General features: G+C 33.7%; 2 long non-coding RNA genes across 2 annotated transcripts in view; both read right to left on the bottom strand.

Annotated features, from left to right (window-relative positions):
* Positions 1-6,646: 6,646 nt before the first annotated feature.
* LOC129009334 (uncharacterized) lies at positions 6,647-10,072 on the bottom strand. The gene is made up of 2 exons (XR_008492750.1): positions 7,456-10,072; positions 6,647-7,090 (listed from the first exon to the last, which is right to left on the bottom strand). It is a non-coding gene; the product is annotated as an uncharacterized LOC129009334 (long non-coding RNA).
* A 7,262-nt stretch (positions 10,073-17,334) lies between these two features.
* The window catches only part of LOC129009335 (uncharacterized), a 36,254-nt gene continuing 30,263 nt past the window's right edge, over positions 17,335-23,325 (bottom strand). The window contains exon 4 of the long non-coding RNA XR_008492751.1: positions 17,335-17,349. This is a non-coding gene — a long non-coding RNA (uncharacterized LOC129009335). The remainder of the gene's footprint in view (positions 17,350-23,325) is intronic.

The following is a 23,325-nucleotide window of genomic DNA, read 5'->3' as shown; positions in this document are numbered from 1 at the left end:
ACAAAGTATCTTCTCCAATGAAAACAAGAGGCACCTCAACTGCTACAGATGTGCTGCATCTGCTTGCTTGCCCATTGGGGACGATGAGATAAAGAGATTAAGACATTTACACAAAGATGGCTAGACAGCAAGATCAGATCAGCAACATGACAGCTAGGTTGAGGTGTCATAACCATAGCATAGAGAAAGCGACCTACTGAACCACTTAACTCACTTACAAACAATGTTTTAATTAACTTAATGTACAAATGATATTTTATCAGGGTACAGGATGAGCTGGTTAATTCAAAAATGTCATTAACATAAAACAGAGAAAGCCAGTGATCTTTTAATAATGCCATTTTATTAAGTAAACAGCATAGGAATTTAAAAATGGGGCGTACATACTTTTATATCTTTTAAAGACAAATCTTACATCAAAACAACTATAACTTAAAATCCCATTTTCACATGTCAATAGTAGAAAATCTTGGTCATGATATGTGAAAAGATTTGATGTTTACTTGGAAAACACAAGGTAGTTTGTTTCTTTTTAGTGGAACTCTAACAAGGAGTTTCGTTTGTTTGTTTCTTATTTTAAGCACTGTTGTTTCTCTAATTCCAGACATTGACCTGCTTAAACCTGAACACTGTGGATATAAAAGGATACATAAGAGTACCTGATCTATAGAGCCCTTACTCTCCGAGCAGAAAATTGTAAAAATATACAGTACATAAGTTAACTCCATAACAGCAAAATTCTAGAGAAAGATGAGTCAGATAGACTAACAGTTTGTCTATTACATATATAGATATTAATAGGGAATATATAATTGTATATTATTACACATTAGAACATTAAAAGTCATAAAAGACATGAGAATAAATATAATCACTCTTTCTGGGTCCTGAATGAAGTGTAGCCAGGTAACCTAGTCACCCCCAAATAATGACTGAAGTCAACATTTTAAATTTGAACTGACAGAAATAGACCCTACTATTTTTAATTAAACAGATTCAACATTTCCTTTCTCTCCCTCTAAATTATCAGATAACTGCAAGGAAAAGTGCTATTACATTATCTACTTGTTTCAAAAATATATTCACACCATATTCTTGTGATAATATTGCTCTCCTTATAAAAAGCAAAAACATTAAAAGCTTTTATTTAGTTCTTGCTTAAGAAAGGAGAAATATTTAGTCCATTTACATCATGTAAAAGGTAAATTTTCTTGCTCTTATTAATGGTAAGAGGGCACCACGAATCATGTGACCGATAGCATTTCCTTCTTTACATTGGCTGCTAACAACGTTAATGGCAGACCTAGCACCATTTGTAACAAAAACATCAATGCAGTTTTCTCTATAAACCTCATTTCTGGCTTCATCTTATCTCTCCTCCTATCACTTTACCGTTTGTCTTGATCTCACTGACCTACATTTTTTATTCATTTTTTTAAACTGAATAGATTTTTCTAAGCCAACTTACATCCTTTCTAGAGCAAAGCTAGTTGAAAGATATTATGTGATATAATGACTCAAAATGCCCAAATTATCGGATCATGGGTAATATAGAACGGCGTTCTAAGAAGGGAAGAGAACTTTCAGAAAGCTTTCTACACTCCCGACCCCTCTTTCAGGATGCATGTGCTCAATTATACAATTTTAAAGGCAAAAACCTCATCGAACAATAAAAAGAATGCGTTAGAGCTCCTACACTTTGAATTTATTTCGTGATGTATTTCATGTGGTCATAAAAGTCCTGGTAGTTCTCTCTGTGAACCGACAGGCTGACAGAGGAGAAGAGCCAGTGGGGCAGAGAAAAAGGCACAGAAGCGGAATCTGCACAACGATCCCTCAGTTAACACATAAAGAAGATAACCTAATTACTGGAAAGCAGGAACACGAAAATAAAAAGTATGGAAGAGTGGAGAAGCATTAAATGCACACAAATTTGTCTTTGCTACAGAACAAGCAATCAGCCTAGATCCTGAGGGTAGCGATTAAAAGCAGAGACTGGGTGTTTGTACATCATTGGATGAATGAGAAGCAGCCAAGAAACAGGAAAAGACTAATTTTAATTACCAGAAAAACTGCAAGAGAAAGAACACAGAGCTAGTGGTAGACGGCTTCCAGCTACAGGCTGCATGGCACTGTACTCTCCTTGCCAATTAGAGCCAGTCAGACCCCATCAGGGGATTCGGTGAGCAGAACAATCAGCGTCAGTCCAGGGTCAGGCTGCTCTCAAACACACATGAAAAACGGACACCAGCGGACACGGGGTGCGACCCTAGACTCCCATAGAGTTTCTTATACAGACACAGAAATAGAAAGCAGTACGTGGGATTTCCTTTCCATTAAATACAGGTGCAAACCACATTCTCTATGGAAATATATTGCAAAGGAAATGTTATATAATTTATTTAACAAATACCCAATTACCATCAACCCAATCGTGGGAATTGGAAAACGACTCAAAGACTGAGAGGAAAAAAAAAAAAAAAAAAGTAGAGAAGACGACCGGCAGAACAATGACACTAAAGCTGCCACACTGTGGATTTACTACCTGTGTTATTTTTCCAATTACAGCCATTGTAATATAAAAATTCAGAAAAAAAGGTTGCTGAGACCATTCCTTCGCTTTTTTTAAGAACTGACTCAACACCCCAAATCAAAGAGAAATATAAACAGGCAGAGCTTGATAGTCCTTAGATGAAACTCGTAAGTGCAGAAACAAAAGAGAAGTGCTTCCCATTCAGGACTTAAGAAAATTCTGCAAAGTGAAAAAGTCCACTCTCAAACCGACCTAAGTGAACGCGTCAGTCTGTGCTGCTGCTGTCAGAGGTGTGAGCCGGGGACTACAGGAATCAATCAGAGAGAAGATAGGAGAGGAGGAAGGGACTTTCGCCTGGATCTCCCATGCCGTCTCCAGCCAGCACGTTTGCTTTGTAATCTATGAATGTTAAATATGGAGGGGTTGCAGAGCAGAAACGCTGGGGGAAGGGGGACAAGTCCTCTGTACTTAGCAGGGAAGGAAAATGCCGGTTGACTAGTGAGACGAGTGGAGAAACACAGAGAACCCTCCTGGAGGCACACAGTTCGTTAAGCCTGGGGACACGCTCAATGAACCTTTGCAGCAAGAGGCAGTGAGACGCTGGACGCGGCGCCGGTGACAGTGCGGGCGGGCAGGGAGGGGCGAGGGGCCGCCCCGGGAGGACACAGCCAGTCAGAGGCGCGGGGCGCGGGGGCGCGGACGCATTGGAGGAAAACACGTGAGCCCCAAACACACCAGCCGCAGGAGGCGCCGCACCTACTTCCCAATATAACCAACTACGGCGTGGGGGAGCGGAACTGCGAGAAGGCGGCAGCCAAAGTGCCATTAAAGCTCGGGGCGGAGAGGATGCGTTACCTGGGTCCCCTATGCTGCGAGAGGCACGGCAAGCTAGAGGATTCCCTCTGAATGATTAAGAACTCCGCAATTCGCCTCTGCCACAGGCTGCAAAGGACACGAGGAACCGCTCTCTCTGCACTGTGCTGACGGGCAGGAGGATGGGAGACAGGAATTGAGAGTCACAGAGGAAGGACAGTGGAGTCTGGCATCTTATTGGTAAGTGGCTGACATTCCTTTGCCAGTGACTGCGTTCTGTGATTGTGCACTTCATCTCCCAGCCACTTAGGATTTTTGACACACTCTCTTCTGCAAAGCCATCCTTTCTTGCCATGTTGCCAGAATGTAAAAACTGTAAGATGAAGCTTTTTTAAATAAAAGAAAGAAAACACGATTTTATTTTCTGCTGGGATTTTATGGCAAAAAGTTGAAACAAGAGTAAATATAACCTATTTGTATATCTCCTAATGCCACCCGAAATAAGAGTAAACAATTCCTACACGCAAATTGTAAGGCAATAAATGCCAGGATGAAGTGAGGATGTTTCTACAAAAGAAACTAAATGTTCGGAAAATAGGATGCTGTTCTCAGGTACTGAATGTATGCCTTATGTTTTGAGCAATGAGTTTCTGAGACTAAATAATTGGGCATCTGGCATTGCAATAACTTGTTAAAATTCAGTAGGGATGCTGTATAAGTGGAGTTCTACAAAGTTCGTGAGACTGAGAAAAAACTGTATCTTGGATTATGCTGAGCTTTTTTCTAAAGGTTGTATAGGATTGTGATAGATTAAAAAATTATGTTCAGAAATCCTTACCATGTTTTGTGTGGAAATATATGGAAGAGAATATCAATTTGCACATACATAAACCTGCTGTACTATAAGCTGAGAATTACTCTGATGACCTGAACAATAAGTTGTTTCAACTACATTTATTTGCGAAAGAACCAGAATCCACTAAATATTTTAGAATTATATTACTTTTAAATCTTAGAACCGTTCTCCCAAGAATACAATTTCATGTGGTAATTTAAATGCAGGTGAGAAGCAAAAAACTTTTAAACTGTTGTGTGTTCAATGCCTTACCTACATTTAATTCATTTGTTTCTTAATTTAAAAGAGAAAATCATTTAGAGGGTCAATACTTCTACTTTGATTCTCAATTTCGACTGTGGAAATAAGGATGAAAGAAGTAGATGTTCATTAGAATACTAGCATTTAAAAATATAGACAACTAGTCAAATTTAAAAATTAATGCAGATATCATCGATTACTGTTGAATTGCAACAGAACTACAGAAGTACTTATGACCATTACAGGCAGCTTAAAGGAGTTCATTATGATTAATATTATGACTCTAAGTATTTTAAAAAATAATGATTAAGTCATTAACTGTTTTTGAAAATGCCTGTAGTCAATTTTGGGCAATTTTCATGGTTGCTTGCATGTTCTCCTATTTCATGCTGAAATTATTCTAAGTTATGTGGGGACTAGTATGCTGAGTCTTAAACTTAACAGGCATAAGTTTACTCTGACTCTAATAGAAAAGAGGTATGACTAAGAATATGTCATATAAAACTAATGATAACAAATTAAAGATATTACATACAAAGATCATCTAAGTCTATTAAAGGGAAAAAAGCAAAAAAAAAAAAGTTAAAGTTACAAAAAGGGAAATGCAATATAAAGAATAGAACTTTAAAAATAGCTGGAGTGTGAGGGAATAATATTAAAGCCTATCTGAAAATAGAAAGTCAGTGAAATGATTATTACAAGTGCCAGTGTTTTTGCTTAGGAATTGGTGTATCCTTTAAATTATTTAAAACTTCTGAAAATTGAGAAAGGAGGAGAAAAACTGCTAATTTAAATTTCTTTCTGATTCCATAGACAACTAAATAGAAAGTTAGATTCTCAAAAGTTAGATAAAAATATAATCCCATAAATTAACTAAATGCCAGGCTTTGTCTATAAGTTGTGAGGCACATGTACACCAGGGTGCTTTTGGAAATACATCAAAAAAGCTACAGTTGTAGAATTTTTAAATGAATGGCTGAAATACTTGAATGTTTCTCAAGGTGAGCAGTTAGTACTTCAAGTATTAGGTGGTCTGAAACAATTCTTAGTCAGGGAGCCAAACTGAAATCAGATCATGAATCTATACATAGAATATGTTTATGTAAGATGAATCATTAAAATTAGTAGCTTGTGAAAATTTACTTCAATCTTATGTGTCCAATTAAGTAGCACTATCTGTTAGAAATGTACCAGGTTTGGCTAATATGTATTTCTTTAAATGTCTCTTTTACTTTGCAGTTTAGAAAATTTTGACCACTTTCAGGGTAGAGGTACAAGTGTGATTGTCTGTCACAACTGACTTAGCAATATGGACCAGAGGGTGTCAGTAAAGGGCAAAGGGCCCGCATAGGCTGGCCAAAGCGTTTTGGAGTTTGTCTTACTTCTAGACAAAATAAAGGCATAATTTATGAAGATTAAAATAAAAATGATGAAAAGTTCTCTAGATGGCTGTAATACTGTGAATATGATTTGACTGTAGAGAGTTTGATTGGCTAAAACAAAGTTATAGCAGAGTTCAGTGTCTCCTTCATCTGTCAAAAACTAATCCAGAATTTTATGAGGCTCAGATATTTATTTACAATATTGTAATTTGCTGAATCCATTCTTTCTCATGTATCTTGATTACCTATTGTCTTTGAACTTTCTTTTTAAATATGGGTTTTTAAATTTTTACTAAGTTGTTGGAAATTTATTTCTCTTACTTTAAATAATAAATTCATACATTCATGTAGTTTGTTTTCTTGAAATTCTGACTCCAGGAGTTGATTTTATTCTCTCTTTCTTCTTTCTGACAATCCAAGCATAAAGTAAGATAGTAATGCGTTTCTCACAAGATATTAAGAACAGTGTTGTAAGGTTGTGCTAACATGTTACATAAACTTCTTAACACTTTATAGCAGGAAAGAGACTGGTCGGAAGCTCAAAGCAGTAGAATCACTGCAGAGGTCTATTTTCTGAGCATTTGTAATCAATAACTCCACATTAGAGGCAGGTACATTTTAAAAAGTAATGAAGTATATAAAACTCCTAATGCTTAAGATTTAAGATTAAAAACTATTATGAACTATGTTCCATCTCCCTACCCACTCAAGTAAGATATCCTTCCTATTTTATGATTTTTGGAGATTCAAATGTGTATTGTTAGAAGGGTTCTAATAAACTGAATATTATTAGTTTATATTTTTTCAAGACACTTAAACAGCTTTTTAGTTAATTATTTTATTTAAATTGAATGACACAAAATATAATGTTTTAATACAGTGGCTATAAAAGCAATTTTTAAAGGGAAACATATATTTGCTTTTTTAGAAAATTGGTTTTACAATGGATTTCTTTCATCAAAATTATTTTGAAGTATTGAATTGAATCCCAAGAACTTGACACAACACTGTATAACTTCAGTTATGTTTTACCTATTATAAATATTTGCATCAGCTAATTGTAGATAATTTTATGTCTATTAATCCCCATACATTAAAACACAGGTCTTTAGTTTTATATCCCAGAGTAGTGCATATTATATTTTTGACATTATACCCTCTTCAAACATAAGCTCATAAGTGTTACAAAGCTGTTCAAAGTATGGTAGTTTCTCTTTTCTCCAGTGCAGGGAACTGGGAACTTTCCAGAAAGGCCACAGAGTAATTCTGAAAAATAAATCAAGATTGTCTGTTTTATGGAAATAAAAAAAAGAATCTGTCATTTTTACTCTAATACAAAATAGTGTGAGATCTATCATTCGTGAGAATCTTAAGAAATTACAGTCATTTTCATTTCCCATGTATTTCTTAAGCTAGAATTTCTTGTGATCACTGCCATTTTTAAACGTTTCAAAAAATGTTTCATTAGATACATTTTGAAACACAGGTGTAAAGTTGATTTTTCTTTTTTTCTAAGTGGTTCTTAAAAACTCATAGTGATCTAAATAACTTGTTGCCCAATGGCTACCACTTTTTATTTATTTATTTATTTTCACAAATGACCTTCTCATAACAGATCTGACAGGACTCACCTATTTCCTCTTACGCCAGTCATGTTTCCAAATATTTCTCACACTCAATTTGCATAGAGCGGAGATCTAGATAAAAAGCAAGAAGCCAATACATTTTATGAGTTTGCTATGAAAAATATTGTAATAGTTAGTATCTTTACTAGAAAATATGGAGCCAATTAAAGGTAAAGTGACTAAACTGAACAGTATCCAAATAAGCAATTGCATTTTAGGCAAGGAATATTTCATTTATCTGAATGATCAAAAATTCTCTTTCATAACCATTGACTGGAAAAGTATAATTATATATTTAAACATTTTATGAAGGGAGTAGAGATGTTCTTCATACCATTCTTATAGCTGCTAACAACTTAGAAAGGAGAACATCTCATCTTCCATTACTATCCAGTAGTAAATGTAGCATATGTTTAGGAAGAGAAATGTTGCTGATTATATAGGTGATAAAAAATTGATTGAAATTCTCTTCCTTTTGTGAGTTATAATATTGGCAGAAGCATTCATCATGAGGCTAAAAATACTGAGATGTTCTCATCGAGAGATATTATAATGATAGTAATAAAGTATCTGGAGTTGCAACCAGGTCTATTAATGTAGTTTTACAAATATTTCATTAGTTGCAGGAGTTTGTATTTATCATATAAATAGTAGAGAAATGGGATGTTGATTTTGTGAGAAATTTACGTTTAAGTATATAAAGTTTTATCTTTATTTTCTTAAATAATTAATGTTATACTTAGAAGTATTAAGGATTTTTTCTGAAATTAAACGAAATATAAAGGCAATATTCAAGAATTTAGAACAACTGTTTTAATTCACCTAGGTTCTCCCATTTCAGTTACATGCAAGAACTTACTTTCAATTATGCAATATTTGTTGAGATACTATTGTTCTTCAGCCTTTAAATGTATTAAACTAGACAAAATCCCTGATGATTAAAAGTAATATTATTGGAAGTTACAGGTGAGTGACAACAAGAATTTTTAAAAGAATTATTGTTTTCTAAAAATACGTTTTTATTTAATTGGCAGTTTCATGATCATTAAATATGATAGGAATTCCTGGGCACTGGAACAGATTGACCCCAAATATATCTGAAAACATTGTGAAAAGTCTCATGTTTAATCTGTTAGGTATTGTATTTTGCCTTATTTTGTTATTTTAAAACCTTCTTCTTCATATTCTTTTCTAAAAGATATAGACTGGCTTAATATTATCTCCCATATAGCAAAAATTATTAAAACAACTTGTTAGTGACCACTATTTCTTTTCTAATTTTGTATTTTCAATGATAAGAATTTCAAAAGTTACAGCATTGATAAGAGAATTGAAACTCTAAGCTTCATAATTCTATTTAATACTCTCTTCCTCCTTTTGTGATGCTGTTATTCTAATGTGTGAGCTGGTGAATGAGAGTTCATGCTAAAATAACCGTATCATTCAAATTCAGCACAAATCTCATGATTTATTGATGATTAATTGCGGAACCCTTAGGAAACAGTGACAGAATAAATACCATTTAATATTGGAAGGGGCTGTGCGAGCTCATATTTTTACCTATTCATAATAAACAAAGTTTCTTCACTAATAAACAAGGGTATAAAAAGGTGAAGTGATGTGTTCAACATTGCAAGTAATGCAAAAGATGGAATTAGAACCCACATCTCTTAAATTTCAAGATCAGAGCTTTTTATAGCTCATACTTCATTTTATACTGTGGACATCTTGATTATTTTTGTATCTATTCAAATCAAATCCTTATATTAGAATATAAGTATATGTAATTTCCTTGTTGCCCCTGATTATCTGTAAAACATTGACTTTTAACATTAGAAATTTAAGATCCAACTGTATTAACTCAGTGGAAACTGCTATACCCACATTCTCTTAACCAACAACTATAGAACTAAACTGCTAGATGTGAACTTTTTCACAATGAACTTGGTATGCACTCAACAGCTACATCAAATGACAGAAGTGTTTTGGTTTTTTTTTGACAGTTTTAATTAGGAAACTTGGGAACCTTTTAGAGTATTATAATTAAGTAGAAAAAAGGATTTAAGTGATTTTATTCCATGGCATATGTATAAGGGAACATCCATTTGCCCTATAATACTTTTTGATTTTTCCCAGACTGGCAGGTTTTCTTCTTTTCCTAGTAATAAATGTTTAATGGAAGCCCTAAATCAAATAGAAACTAAACAAGAAATGTAGATGAGAGTGTATTTCTGTGTTTGACAAATTTTGGGTAAAATTTAATTCATGGGCTTTTTAAAGGTAGTAGCGATTTTAGATCATTTGATAATAAAGCAGAGAATATATCTCTTGAAATATGCACTACTCTTCTGTGTTTTAAAGTTCAAATGTCAACTTGTATATAAATTCTAGTTTTTCTGTTACAAGATTAAAGGAGGTTAATAGAGAACAAATTTGAAACTGTAATAGTATTTAATCGTCATTGTATCTGAACCAAAGTTTACCTATGCTTAATTTTAATAATGTCATATAAATTATTTTAGAATGAATGTACACACTAAAAATTCCTCAGTAGAACTGAATATGATAAAACATAAAATTACCATAGTGCAGTTGAGTGGAAGGCGGTTTAAATATTGCTGAATTTCTGGTATTGCATTGCTTTTACAGATGCCTTCTCCTGATGCTTTAATTGTCAAATTATGACAAGCAATTTATGTGTTTGGCGGAATGAATTCAAGTTTTAAGACTCTTTTTCTTTAAACACTGAATATTTAAAGATGGCACAATAAGTGTAGTGTAGTAGAGATGAGCTAAAAGACTGTGACTAAAAAGGTTAATATTTTATCTGAAGTCTTTTATATCCTAAGTATATAACCCTAATTTGCAAATAAAATAAATAAAACATAAAACATTTCCTTGAAGCCCAATGAATAGTCATTTTAGTTCTTTGAATTTTTACTTTCCTTAGGTATTTATTTTCCTAAAACTTACATTCAATTCTTTAACATTTTCAAATAACAGTAATCTTAGTAAGAAGGAGTAGTTATCTGAGATTGAAGTTAAATGATCCAGAATTGATTTTATGAAAATTATACATATTAACTGTTTTAAAAATATATGACTGTGTTTGTTTGTTTCTCATTCTTTAATGTGGTCTTGTTAGTAAGTGCCACAGTGAGCAATTTAAAGCAATTTCAACATTAATTTGCTCACATAAATGGTCTACTGTGGACAGTGGCAGTACAAAGTAAAAATATAAAAGAGAATAAATAGTTCACAACCTGGCGGAGGAAATACGCCCACAGGGTGAATATAATTCAATGTGAAGTGTGCAGTCATAGAGGTATATGTGACTAAGATACAGATTTTCAATATTTCTCCTTCTGGAGACTTCTGTTACTTTTCTCCTAATGAGTCTTTTCAGCTTGGACAATTTCATGCTAACATTAGTTCTCTAATTGCTGCATTTACTTTCCAGTGCCTAAGTTATTTTAAAGTGACTTTGGTTCCAAGATTCACCTAACCACTTTAAATGAATGTTGTGTTTTTTGACATCTCATTATGTTGCTAACTTTAATATCTCAGAGCCATCTAATCTCTCATGATATAGCCAAATTCAAGGTAAAAATGAATGTGGCTGAGATGCTGTGGAAAAAAATGCCATTTCTGTATGTTATAAATAAGACTGATTTCTTTCATTTATTTAGCATGACATATTAATGCTGCTGATAAAACTTATTTTGCAGGAGTGGATTAACTATGAAGCCAATGAAGCTTTGCTTATATGGCAGTTTCCAAATAATAATAGTAGTAATAGTGGCAGAAGTCATAGTAAACATTATTTTAATAATTATAATAATATAGCTAACATAGGGAGCCATATGGATTAAACGATGTGCTGTTTGAATTTTAGGTTCAGTTTTGACTTTAAAACTTATTAGCTGTATAATTTTGGACAAGTAACAATCTTTCTTTATGTACAAAATACCTGTCATAATATTATATACAAGAAAAAATATCTACTTTTCAGTGGTAAAAAAATTATAGTGTTAAAATCGTTAAAGGTTTAAGTTTAGAAAGGAATTTTTATTTTACTTCAATTTTCATTCTAAGCTTATCTATCTACCCAAATATTCTATTTTTTTTTAATGAGACACAATCCTATTCTAATTGTGGAAGGGGATATTGAGATCTTTAGAACATCAGCATTTAAAGATTATTCTGTGTATCTCATCTTTTATTCAAAGAATTTTCTTGAATATATACTTCTAATAAATCTAGTATGTTTGATACCATATGCTTTTGGGGATTCAAAGGAAGTGAGAAGTTTGACCACTGACAATGAAAAGATGGAAAATCATTCAGTCAGGACACAGCTTAATAAGAAACTTAAGGAAAAAATACCTGTAGAAGACTGTAGAAACATTGTGGTGATGGATTGAACTGACTTCCTAGACAAACTCTTTTCAGTTGGTGGGAAGAGAGGCAGAAGCAAAACAAATGTGTAGGAAAACAGTAGGAAAGCTAAATAATGTACAGAAAGAATGCTTTTAAAGCAAAGAGAGAAGTTAAAAGTATATAAAATGAGGAAATGTGGAGGATTCTAAGATAAACTGAAAAAGTTGGGATTTTGTTCCAAAGCAAGAGAATAATATTTATCTCAAGATTGGATGATATTTGAGTTTCTTCTCAGTTTTTCCCTTTACTGTGACTTGTACAGGTCACCTTGCTTCTCTCCCTAGTTTATTAATTTCTCAATCAAAAGAATTAAAATCAATGAACTTAAAGCATATTCTTCAGGTTTTGATCCACTGTTACTCTATAACTGTGTGAGTTAGGAGGTTTTGACAAAGAGAAGAATGGAATGAAATGAAAATCTAGGGATTGACAACTGCATCTAGAATGAACTCCACAGAAGACAGAGAAGAGAGAAGAAACCACATTCATGGCATATGGTGAGGTAACAAAAAGAGCATGGGCTTCTTAGACTCAGGTTTAACCCAGGTGTTTCCCTGAGCAACACCATAACCTTTCTACATTTTCATTTCTTTCCCTGTAAAAGATGATATTGACTACTAACTCATAGTTTTTTTTTTTTTTTTTTTTTGCAAAAAGGAAATGAGACTGTAGATTTTAGGAATCAAAATTACTTCCTTCATATCTTTAGCTATAGATGCTTACAAAATTTCTTTTTATCCTTAGACTTTTTAAGGCATAAAATTATTTAAATTTTGTATAAATATATGTGGATACAATGACTCTAGTATTCTAAATATGAAGAAAATCACTATTTTCTTGGCTGGATGCTGTGTATTCATGTATATTTGCTGATGGTGACATGTTTTATTTTAATGACCTTATTTTACTTGCTCATTTTGACAGTGATTACCTCTTCTGGACATTTTACTTTAATTTTGTTTTGTTGGGCCGGAAAAGGGATGTCCTTCATTTCCCTTTACAAAATTATTTAGAGCATAGATTCTATTTTGTAAGTAGAGGAAGATATTTCACATAATGTCTGTTGAATCCTGTGTGATAACAAAATAGTACAGAATACATTCATTTGAAATTAATAATGTTCCCCAATTATATTATTTTTTCACTTTTATTGTCTGTTTTGCTACTTCAAAAAAGTAATCTTATGAAACAGACTTGTGCTACAAATGTGGTGTCTAATGCTAACTCTCTTTTTTTTTTTTTTTTTGAGACGGAATCTCTCTCTGTCGCCCAGGCTGGAGTGCAGTGGCGTGGTGCGATCTGGGTTCACTGCAACCTCTGCCTCCCGAGTTCAAGCCATTCTGCTGCCTCAGCCTCCCGAGTAGCTGGGACTGCAGGCGCCCGCCAACACGCCCGGCTAATCTTTTTTTTTGTATTTTTAGTAGAGACTGGGTTTCACCGTGTTAGCCAGGATGGTCTTGATCTCCTGACCTCGTGATCCGCCTGTCTCGGCCTCCCAAAGTGCTGGGATTACAGGCGTGAGCCACCACGCCCAGCCTAATGCTAACTCTTTAAAACAGATTGAAACTGAAATCTTTTAAATTGTGAATTGTAATTGTATTTTACAGCAAAAATACAATGATTTAAGCTTGCAAACATTTTACAATTTTTTTTTCCAAAAATGACCTCTAGATATATTACTATGGTAGCTTTTTGGATTGGCTACTTTGGTAATGAGTTATTATAAAATAAAAACACATTTTATTATTTGTGTGGTAAATCATATAATATTTTAAGTATGTATGTCCTTTATACCCGTCCAATAAGTAAACCTCTTCCTGAAACATTTACTGATTATTCTACTGTTGCAGAAGATATAATATAGTGGAAAGAAATGGAAGAAAGAAATCTCAGATAAGAATATTTTCTTTCAAAAAGGTATGAGAAAAATTTACTGGGTCTGGAACTATTGGATAGAGAGGAAAAAAAGGTGAAGACAGCCACTAAGCAGACAGGAGAGGGAGCTGATAGAAAGCAATTTTGTACTGTTCACTGAGGAAGTCATTAAATACATATTCATACCATGAGCTATTTGAAAACAAACAAACAAACCTGGAATTGATATTTCACCTGAAACAAAGGTGTCTTTTAGTCTTTGCTCCATGTATTTTTCTTATAAGATAATAGTTCTTAAGATCTAAATTCATGGCTTAGTTTTTCACGTTGCTTATCGAAATGCCAGCTATTCAGAAATGCCATACAATTGCTTGGATAAATATTAATTTAGAAGGAAGAAATGACCTAGTGTTCTCATTTATAATTCTTATAACTTGTCCGGTTTAGACATTATATATGGTCCAATATCTCCTACATACCAGAATTTTTTTTTTTTTTCCCGAGACGGAGTTTCGCTCCCTCAGAAGTAGTCATCATTAAGAGGTTTTTATACATTCATTTTATACATGTATCATTCTATTCATAGATAATGTTGTATCAATTTTTCTTAATATAATTTTGGGTAGCTACATAACGAAAATTTATCTAATTTTTTAATAGAGTACTTTTGGTAAAGTTATAAATGATTTATATGAATAGTTCCTCACCTAAAATTATCTATCAATTTATTTCTCATATGAAAACAAATAAATATGAAATTAAAATTCTTAGTTATGAATTTTATATGAGTAGATCTTGAAGTAGTATTGCTAGGTCATTGAGAAGGTACACTTAAAATTTTGCTTTTACTGCCAAGTTTCCCTCCATAGCGATGATACTAATACTCCCACTATTAGTGTATTACAGTGTCTGTCTCGTCCCACTGTAGCCAACACACTGTGCTACCAAACTGCTTGTTCTATGCCTAATAGAATGGTTCTAAAAGAAAGTATGTTTTTATTTTAATTTATGTTTAATATTTGAACATCCCTTTATGTTTATAACACATTTTTTATTTGACCTATGGTTCCTACCCATTCGCCAGTGATGTTCTGAGTTGATCTTTTTCCTAGTCCCTTTACATATTAACAGAAAAAAACCCATAGCAGCAATAGGTCAATTTAAAATGCTTTGAGGCATTGCCAGATTTTATAAGAAATAAAATGCATATCTGTGAAAATATAGAGATGTTTGTACAAATACCATTGTCTTCTTTTCTCCCTCCACTGTAAGCAAAAGATCCAGTGGAGATCCAATGAAGAGAAGATAATTTTATCTTCTTCAATCACATAAAATAATCCAGATAAATGAGCCTGTTTTCTCATATTCAGAGTAGACTTCTAAATATCACTTACTCAACACTGCTTCAGGGAATCTCACTGGGAATTTTTTTCACCAGACTGGTTTCTCTCCCTCCATTCTCCAACATGTCAATAATTCTGATGGGATAATCTTTCAGAGACTCAAGCTTGTCATGTCATTTCTTTGCTCTAAAAGCTTTAATGGTTTCTATTGTTTAAAGAACACATTTCAGATTTTGCAGTGTTCCATTAAGGAGTTCCATAACTGTCCTTCAGCAACTCTTTTCTAGGCTCTTTTGCAGCTACAATGCATAGATTTTAAATTGAGCCACAATACTACCAAAACCTATCATTAGTTTTCCCATCTCTATACTTTTGCTGACATCATTTTCTGCCAAAATTAATGCTCTGGGACATATTTTTCCTTCTTTTTTCTTTTCTTTTCTTTTCTTCTTTTTTTTTTTTTGACATGGAGTCTCACTCTCTCACCCAGGGTGGAGTGCAGTGATGCGATCTCAGTTCATGGCAACCTCCACCTCTCAGGTTCAAGCAATTCTCTGCCTCAGCATCCCAAGTAGCTGGGATTACAAGCACGCCCCACCACGCACAGCTAATTTTTGTATTTTTAGTAGAGACGGGGTTTCACCATCTTGGCCAGGCTGGTCTTGAACTCCTGACCTCGTGATCCACCCGCCTTGGTCTCCCAAAGTGCTGGGATTACAGGTGTGAGCCACTGTGCCTGGCCGGGACATCTCTTTACAAAAATTACTTTTCCTCTCAGGAGATTGCAAGCTGCTTTAAGGATAAGAAAGTGTTTTGATAATTTTGATAAACTGCTTTGCCTAACTTAAACACCAAGGTATTTATTTAATTTTTTATTAACTTAGAGCAGAATTTAATTTATTTAATACATTCTGCTCTAAATAATATAATGCTTTAAAGCGGCCAACATTGAAAAATACTTCATAAAGAACAATTACCTTTAGTGAGGTATAACACAGAGTGAGCTCTCAGTTAAGTTCTTATAGGTTCATTTCTGGTCCTTGACCTAATAACATCAATAAGACTAATTATTTGTCCAAGCTGTAGTTCCCTAATTGGAATCAAGATATAAAACTTGTATATTCTTAAAGAAATTATGATAAAAGTTTTTTTTACTTTTAATTGACAAATAATAGTTGTGAATATTTATAAGATACACATTGATGTTTTGATAACATCATTGATGTTACATATACTGTAGAGTGATCAGATCAGGGTAATTAGCATATCCATCATCTCAAACATTTATCATTTCTTTGTGTTGGTAACAATCAATATTCTCCTTCTAGCTATTATAAACTATACATTACTGTGAACTGTAGTCATCAGTGGTGTATAACAATGCTAGAACTGATTCCTCCTGTCTAGCTGTAAAATTTAAAATCCATTGACTCAATGAATTTTACAACGCCTTCATTGCTTGTTACAAAGCATGTAACATTGCTTATTACAAAAACAAGGGCAGTAGACCAACGCTTCTTTTAGCTCTGCTGAAACATGAACACATACTTTTCATTTTTTACATCAGTTATAATTGTCCATAACTTCTACAAAGTTAATACTTAACACAAAAAAGGATATATATTATTTTACAATCTCTTATAATATATAGTACATATATAGTATATATAATACATCTTTCATTATAAAATGTAAGATGTATTATTCATTTTATAATGAAAGATGTATTATACATTATATTTGGACTTCACCACTGAACCAAATCACAAGTACCTCTGATGAGTAAAATGTCCCATCTGTAACTGAAATAAATCTTAAACCTAATTGTTCTATTGATTATATAATGCTTTTTCAATTCAAGAAATTCACAACTAGCTAAAATGTCGTATTTCTCTATCAGATAATAAAGTCATAAGAGGAGTAAATAATTAATTGAAAACTGAAAAGACTTGTTTTCAAATTAATATTAAACGATTGAAAATTTTGAAAACTGAATTAAGAATAGAGTCCATTAATTCAATTTCATAAATTCACGTAGAAACATCGGCAATAAAAAAGAAACAAATATGTTACAGCCCAAAATGAAGATCTTAAAGAGGAATTGATTTCAACAAACCACAAAGCATTTCTCAGCTTTTCAGATCATTGGCTATATTTAAGAATGGGAGCAGACTATTACCTCTTTTATTCCTCTTCTGCTTCTATCGTCTTTATCTTGAGATGCCATTCTTCAGACCAATCCCTTCTCAACAAGAGTACATTGTCATTAATAGGAAATACTGTTGAACTGCATAAAGGTTCCACATTCTTATTTTTTCTATCACTAGACAAACTCAGAAAAGCCATGCTGCTTTTCATTGTATTCACTTTGCCTCAATAGAAAACACTAAAAGTAAAAATGAAATGGAAGACCAAGACTTCCCCTTGAGATGAGAGGAAAATAGAGAGTTTGCAAGTGTCAAACACAAAGAATGCTAGCTGGAGTCACATACATTTCAGTGTCATACAGTTAAAATTACCTTCTTACTTCTGTGATTTTACAGAATGGTGGACAGTTGCTTAACAAGGGAAAAGATGAATGTGTGTGTGTACTTGCTTCTGCGCATTGGATCCAAAAACAAAGAAACCAGTTGTTGCCTTAGCTTGTATGGCCCTTGTGTTGAGAAATAGATGGCCTGAAAGAATCAGCAGTACCCTAACTAACATTTAAAAGTAATGTTACTTAGTATTTCTAAACTTCTAAGAAAAAATGTCAGAGGTTTTTACACTTTAAAATGTGTAGGAGCTCAGAGTATTAAGAAAAAACTCAAATTTTCTGTATTCGTTTTTAATTTGTTCAGTAATTTTAGGCAATAGATTATTGTTGCATGCAGAGAAGAGATTTACTGATGGTTCAGTTTCATGAAATTTATGACACTGATAAAAACAATTACCTAGCAAATATTTACTCAGCAGCAGATGAATGGCATGGAAATACAGACATGTTGGACTATTTTGCCAAGGTACCTCCAAAAAGAGGGAAAAATGATGCAGGAAGTGGAAAAACATGATAATCTATGATACAAATACATGCAAACTTTGAGATAAAGATAGGAAAAATATAATTGAATGATTAGAACCAAAAGCATTTTGTCACTGTATTTGTGTGTGTGTGTTTTAAAGACAAATACCATGAAAACTCTCAAAAACTGAATGTGTAGCTTAAATATTAGTCACAGAAAAAGCTCTTTTAGCTTGTTTCACCATAAAATTTAGTATATGTAGTAAACACATTTTATAAGATATGAGATAAATATTGCATCAGCCTGATTACCATAATATGGATACTTGAGAATATTTGTTGTACATTATACTAAACTTCATAGTTACCAGTTAATTTCATTTCTTTTCACATAGTTTCAATTTGAAAAACATGAGATATAAATTCAAAGAAAAAACAAGAGAAATCTAAGAAATGTTGAGTTTATGCAAAAGTAAAAGTGAAAAAATGAGAACAATTCTATTCAACTTAGGTTTATTTGCTGTTTACTATGTGCAAGGCAAGCTGACATCTGATGACATCAACCCATTTTTAAATATTAGTAGTGTTTCAACCTTACTCTGAATGATTTATGCAAGGAACAAAATCTTGCAATATCAATTTTTAAATGTTTTGTTGATGAATATATAGAGTTGCATATTTGTGTATGCTTTCAACCACCTTTTACGGTAAAAGAAGAGAAAGAGTTGTCATAAATATGAAGTATTTAGCATTAACATTTCTTTAGTCACAATTTTAGGGCTCACTATTAAACTTTTGAAAACTGCAAAGTGTAATTAATGCCATTCCAATCATCAGCATCATCATCAACTTAGGAGGAACTAAACCAAATGTATTAAGAGAAAGAAGTATAAAGTTTGTTTTAATTTTGAACTAATCTCCTCAAACCTTATTTCTCATTTGTTCAACGAGAACACAAAACTGAGCCTGGCCTGGCCTTTAATTTTCAGTACATTAACTTACATTTCATGGAGTAGGTATTTACCACCAGGAGCCAACTCCAATAACTTTTCTCTTTTTTAAAAAAATTTGCCTGTAACATTTATTTGTTCAAACACTTTCTTTCCACATCTGCTTTTGTTCAATCATTTATTCTCTCCCCAAGGCCTCTATCCTTCTGATTTTTGTCATATCTTTAATATCTTCAGTCTCTCCATTTCTATCACCTTCTTTCTTTTAGCCTAACACATATGCAAACTGGTACAGTCTTAAAAATAAAAGTAAACCTGTTTCTCCTCTTGCCTCTACTTAAGTAACCACTCTCACACTTCAGACTCATTTGTATGCATACCTTACTTTCCTCCTCTGTGTTCACTGAAAACAATTTAACTCATCTTTTTATCCTCATCACCTAGTAGTTACTTGCAAGTATACACTCACCACATGCTTATTGAAGGAATACATGACTGCATAAAACCTATCGTTCTTTGATCTCAAATTGATTGCCCTCATTAAGTATAGTTTCTGAGATCTATGAATATTATGTCATTTAAATTTACCACAATAATAAATAGCATAATAGCAATAAAGAGCATGCCCCAATCTTTCAGTTCAACACAGAAAGGTGTCAGTGATAGTTTATGAAGGATGTGCAAATGGATATCTATTATATGAATAAGAGCTCATAATTTAGTTGTAATGGCTCTGAGTCAACGATAATTATTTAAATATTTTTGTTGACTGATAAGCCCTAATCTGGCCCTGGCACTAGCCTAATTTGGCAAATGATTTCATAGAAACAATACAAATATATATATGCCAATGTGTTTCCAATCTCTATGACTTTGCACCTGTTGCTCCATTGGCCCGAAACATTACTTCCTCTTTCTTCTCCTGAATAATCTCTACCTATGTTTCATGTCGAGAATATCATTTCTCTAGAAATGTTGCCATCAAATTTGTGTCTCTCATTATTTTCTCTTTCAGCAAAAGCATAGCATACATAGCATAGCATGTATCATTACATATAATTATTTGAACACATACTGAGTATGTCCCTTCCACAGCATACCTCCCTTCTTTATTTTTTTAGGAGAACATTTATTTATTTATTTTTAAAAGTTTTTTTAATGATACTTTAAATTCTGGTGTACATGTGCAGAAATACCTAATGTAGATGACAGGTTGACGGGTGCAGCAAACCATCATGGCACATGTATACCTATGTAACAAACCTGCACTTTCTGCACATGTACCTCCCTTCTTTTTTTTTGAGACAGAGTGTCGTTCTGTCACCCCAGGCTGGAGTGCAGTGGCGCGATCTCCGTTCACTGCAAGATCTGCCTCCCGGGTTCACACCATTCTCCTGCCTCAGCCTCCCGAGTAGCTGGGACTACAGGCGCCTGCCACCACGCCTGGCTAATTTTTTGTATTTTCAGTAGAGACGGGGTTTCACTGTGTTAGCCAGGATGGTCTCGATCTCCTAACCTTGTGATCCGCCCGTCTTGGCCTCCCAAAGTGCTGGGATTACAGGCGTGAGCCACCGCGCCCAGCCACCTCCCTTCTTTAAACTCTAAGAATTCAACTCTTATTTCATGTATTTAGCAAGCAGTACAATGCCTGGAATTTAGTGGGTACTCGATAAACACTTATTGAATGAATGAATAAATGCGAATGAGCATATATGCAGTCTGGGACAGGTGTTTAATGTACAGCTCCAGTAACTGAAGAATTCATGTTTTCATTGATCTCTGTAGCATGCTACTTTAACTCCTAGGGACTGCAATCCTTCTCATACATTTAAATTTTAATTTAAATTTCTCAAGAGCTATAGCTCTCTTTGTTGTCAGGCTCAAATTATCTTGACCATTCATCTTCCATTCTTTTATAGAGATATCTCCTGGACCTGGTATTAATTCTGCTAAAGCCGTTCCTATCCTTGTAAGAAAATAAAGAGTAAATATTAGGAAAGGAGTTGCAGGAAGAAAATATGTTTTTTAAACAACATTTGCAAAGCTCATTTCTTAGAATTTTGTTAAGAATTAGAGGTGCTGGAGAGGATGTGGAGAAATAGGAACACTTTTACACTGTTGGTGGGACTGTAAACTAGTTCAACCATTGTGGAAGTCAGTGTGGCGATTCCTCAGGGATCTAGAACTAGAAATTCCATTTGACCCAGCCATCCCATTACTGGGTATATACCCAAAGGACTATAAATCATGCTGCTATAAAGACACATGCACACGTATGTTTATTGCGGCATTATTCACAATAGCAAAGACTTGGAACCAACCCAAATGTCCAACAATGATAGACTGGATTAAGAAAATGTGGCACATCTACACCATGGAATACTATGCAGCCATAAGAAATGATGAGTTCACGTCCTTTGTAGGGACATGGATGAAATTGGAAATCATCATTCTCAGTAAACTATCGCAAGAACAAAAAACCAAACACCGCATATTCTCACTCATAGGTGGGAATTGAACAATGAGAACACATGGACACAGGAAGGGGAACATCACACTTCAGGGACTGTTGTGGGTTGGGGGGAGGGGGGAGGGATAACATTGGGAGATATACCTAATGCTAGATGACGAGTTGGTGGGTGCAGTGCACCAGCATGGCACATGTATACATATGTAACTAACTGCACATTGGGCACATGTACCATAAAACCTAAAGTATAATAATAATAATAATAATAATTACAATAAAAGAAAAAAAAAAAAAATAAAGAAATGTTGTATAAATAGAAAAAAAAAAAAAAAGAATTAGAGGTTTAAAACAAAAGTGCCATAAAAATTAACTTCTAAATTTCATCAGTTTATCATATTAGAATAATTAGAACTTGCACAATCAAAGATCTGGTGTGATATACTTAACCGAATAACAGTATGAAAATATAATGCCTTATAATTAAGGAATGGCTATTTGCCATTAATGAAAATAGACTACAGGGAGCTTACTATTCTGAAAAGTGGCTTATGTGTTAACATTTAATTCTTTAGTGCCATTAACTTAAAAAATTCTAAACTTTCTTTATAGATATTGAGTGAATCATCATAATTTGCTAATATTAAGTATTATTCACATTCAAATTTTTCTACTCGTACCACTCTGATGCATAACAAAATTAAGACAGTCTCAGTTTAAAGACATAAAGGATGTAATTTAGGATATTAGACAACATTAACTAAATATCTCAGAATCTAGAAATTCTGCTAGCATTGATTCAGAATGCCACCTGTAGTAGCCTGGCCTCTGTAATATACTATTGCATATGACCATTTCAGCTCTGTGGATGTTCAGATGTTAAATGAGACAGTGTGAGAGAATTATGTTAATATGCCTAAATGTAGTCCACTGGTTATTCAGTCAACAATATGAACTAAATCCCCATTATGTTCTATGCTGTCTCTTAAAGTGTTAATTTAACAACATGCACTGCAGAGGGGAAAAAATAGGCTTTCTTAGACGTAGTAGGTGAAGAACATGAAGTAACAATCAAATTCTATTATGAGATATTGCACATAAAAGATTATTACATGCATGAAAACCAGGCCTTCCTCTAACATTTGTGGGGTCTGGGACAAGAATACATATAGTAGCCTGCATATCATATCTAAGTATTAAAAAATTATAAACTAAGCTAACAAAATTCTATTCTCCAACTTTGGTAACTATCCCTTTATAAGTCCCAAAAAGCTAGTTGTGAATTTGGGATTTTCTAACTCCTTTTATTTTGGTACAAAAATGTGAAATCTGGAAGAAGCTGGCTCCAGGTCCCTGTCTCTAATCTGTAGCCTGCCCTTCTTATTTACAACACCAAAAAGGGCTTTGTGCACAAAAGTGAGCAGTCTAGTCCTCATTTCCAAGCTCCATTCACCTCTTCCACATCTTGTTTACCACTCCAACCTACAAGTATACACATCAGTCCAGCCACAGAAATGGGCCAAGTAAAGAGGCCTATGCAGGCCCTGTTGACAGGCCTTGGATCATTTTACCACAGAATTCTGAGATCCAAGTATTCTACATATGTTCTAGAACAGACTTGTCATGGATAATTCTCGTTGGCTGTCAAAATCCTTTTCCTGAGGGGTGGGGCATGGCTAGAGAAAAGCCAAAGCAGGGTCCTCTATAAAGTGTCAGGTCCTCTATAAAGTGTCAGGTCCAGGTAGGATGATAATAATGGAAATATAAGGAAACTCTTATGGGGAAATTTTACATGGTCTC

Source organism: Pongo pygmaeus, chromosome 10 (genome assembly GCF_028885625.2).
Source record: "Pongo pygmaeus isolate AG05252 chromosome 10, NHGRI_mPonPyg2-v2.0_pri, whole genome shotgun sequence".
Classification (NCBI taxonomy): domain Eukaryota; kingdom Metazoa; phylum Chordata; class Mammalia; order Primates; family Hominidae; genus Pongo; species Pongo pygmaeus.
Note: the sequence above shows the minus strand (reverse complement) of the source record. Positions and strands in the feature narration are given on the sequence as shown.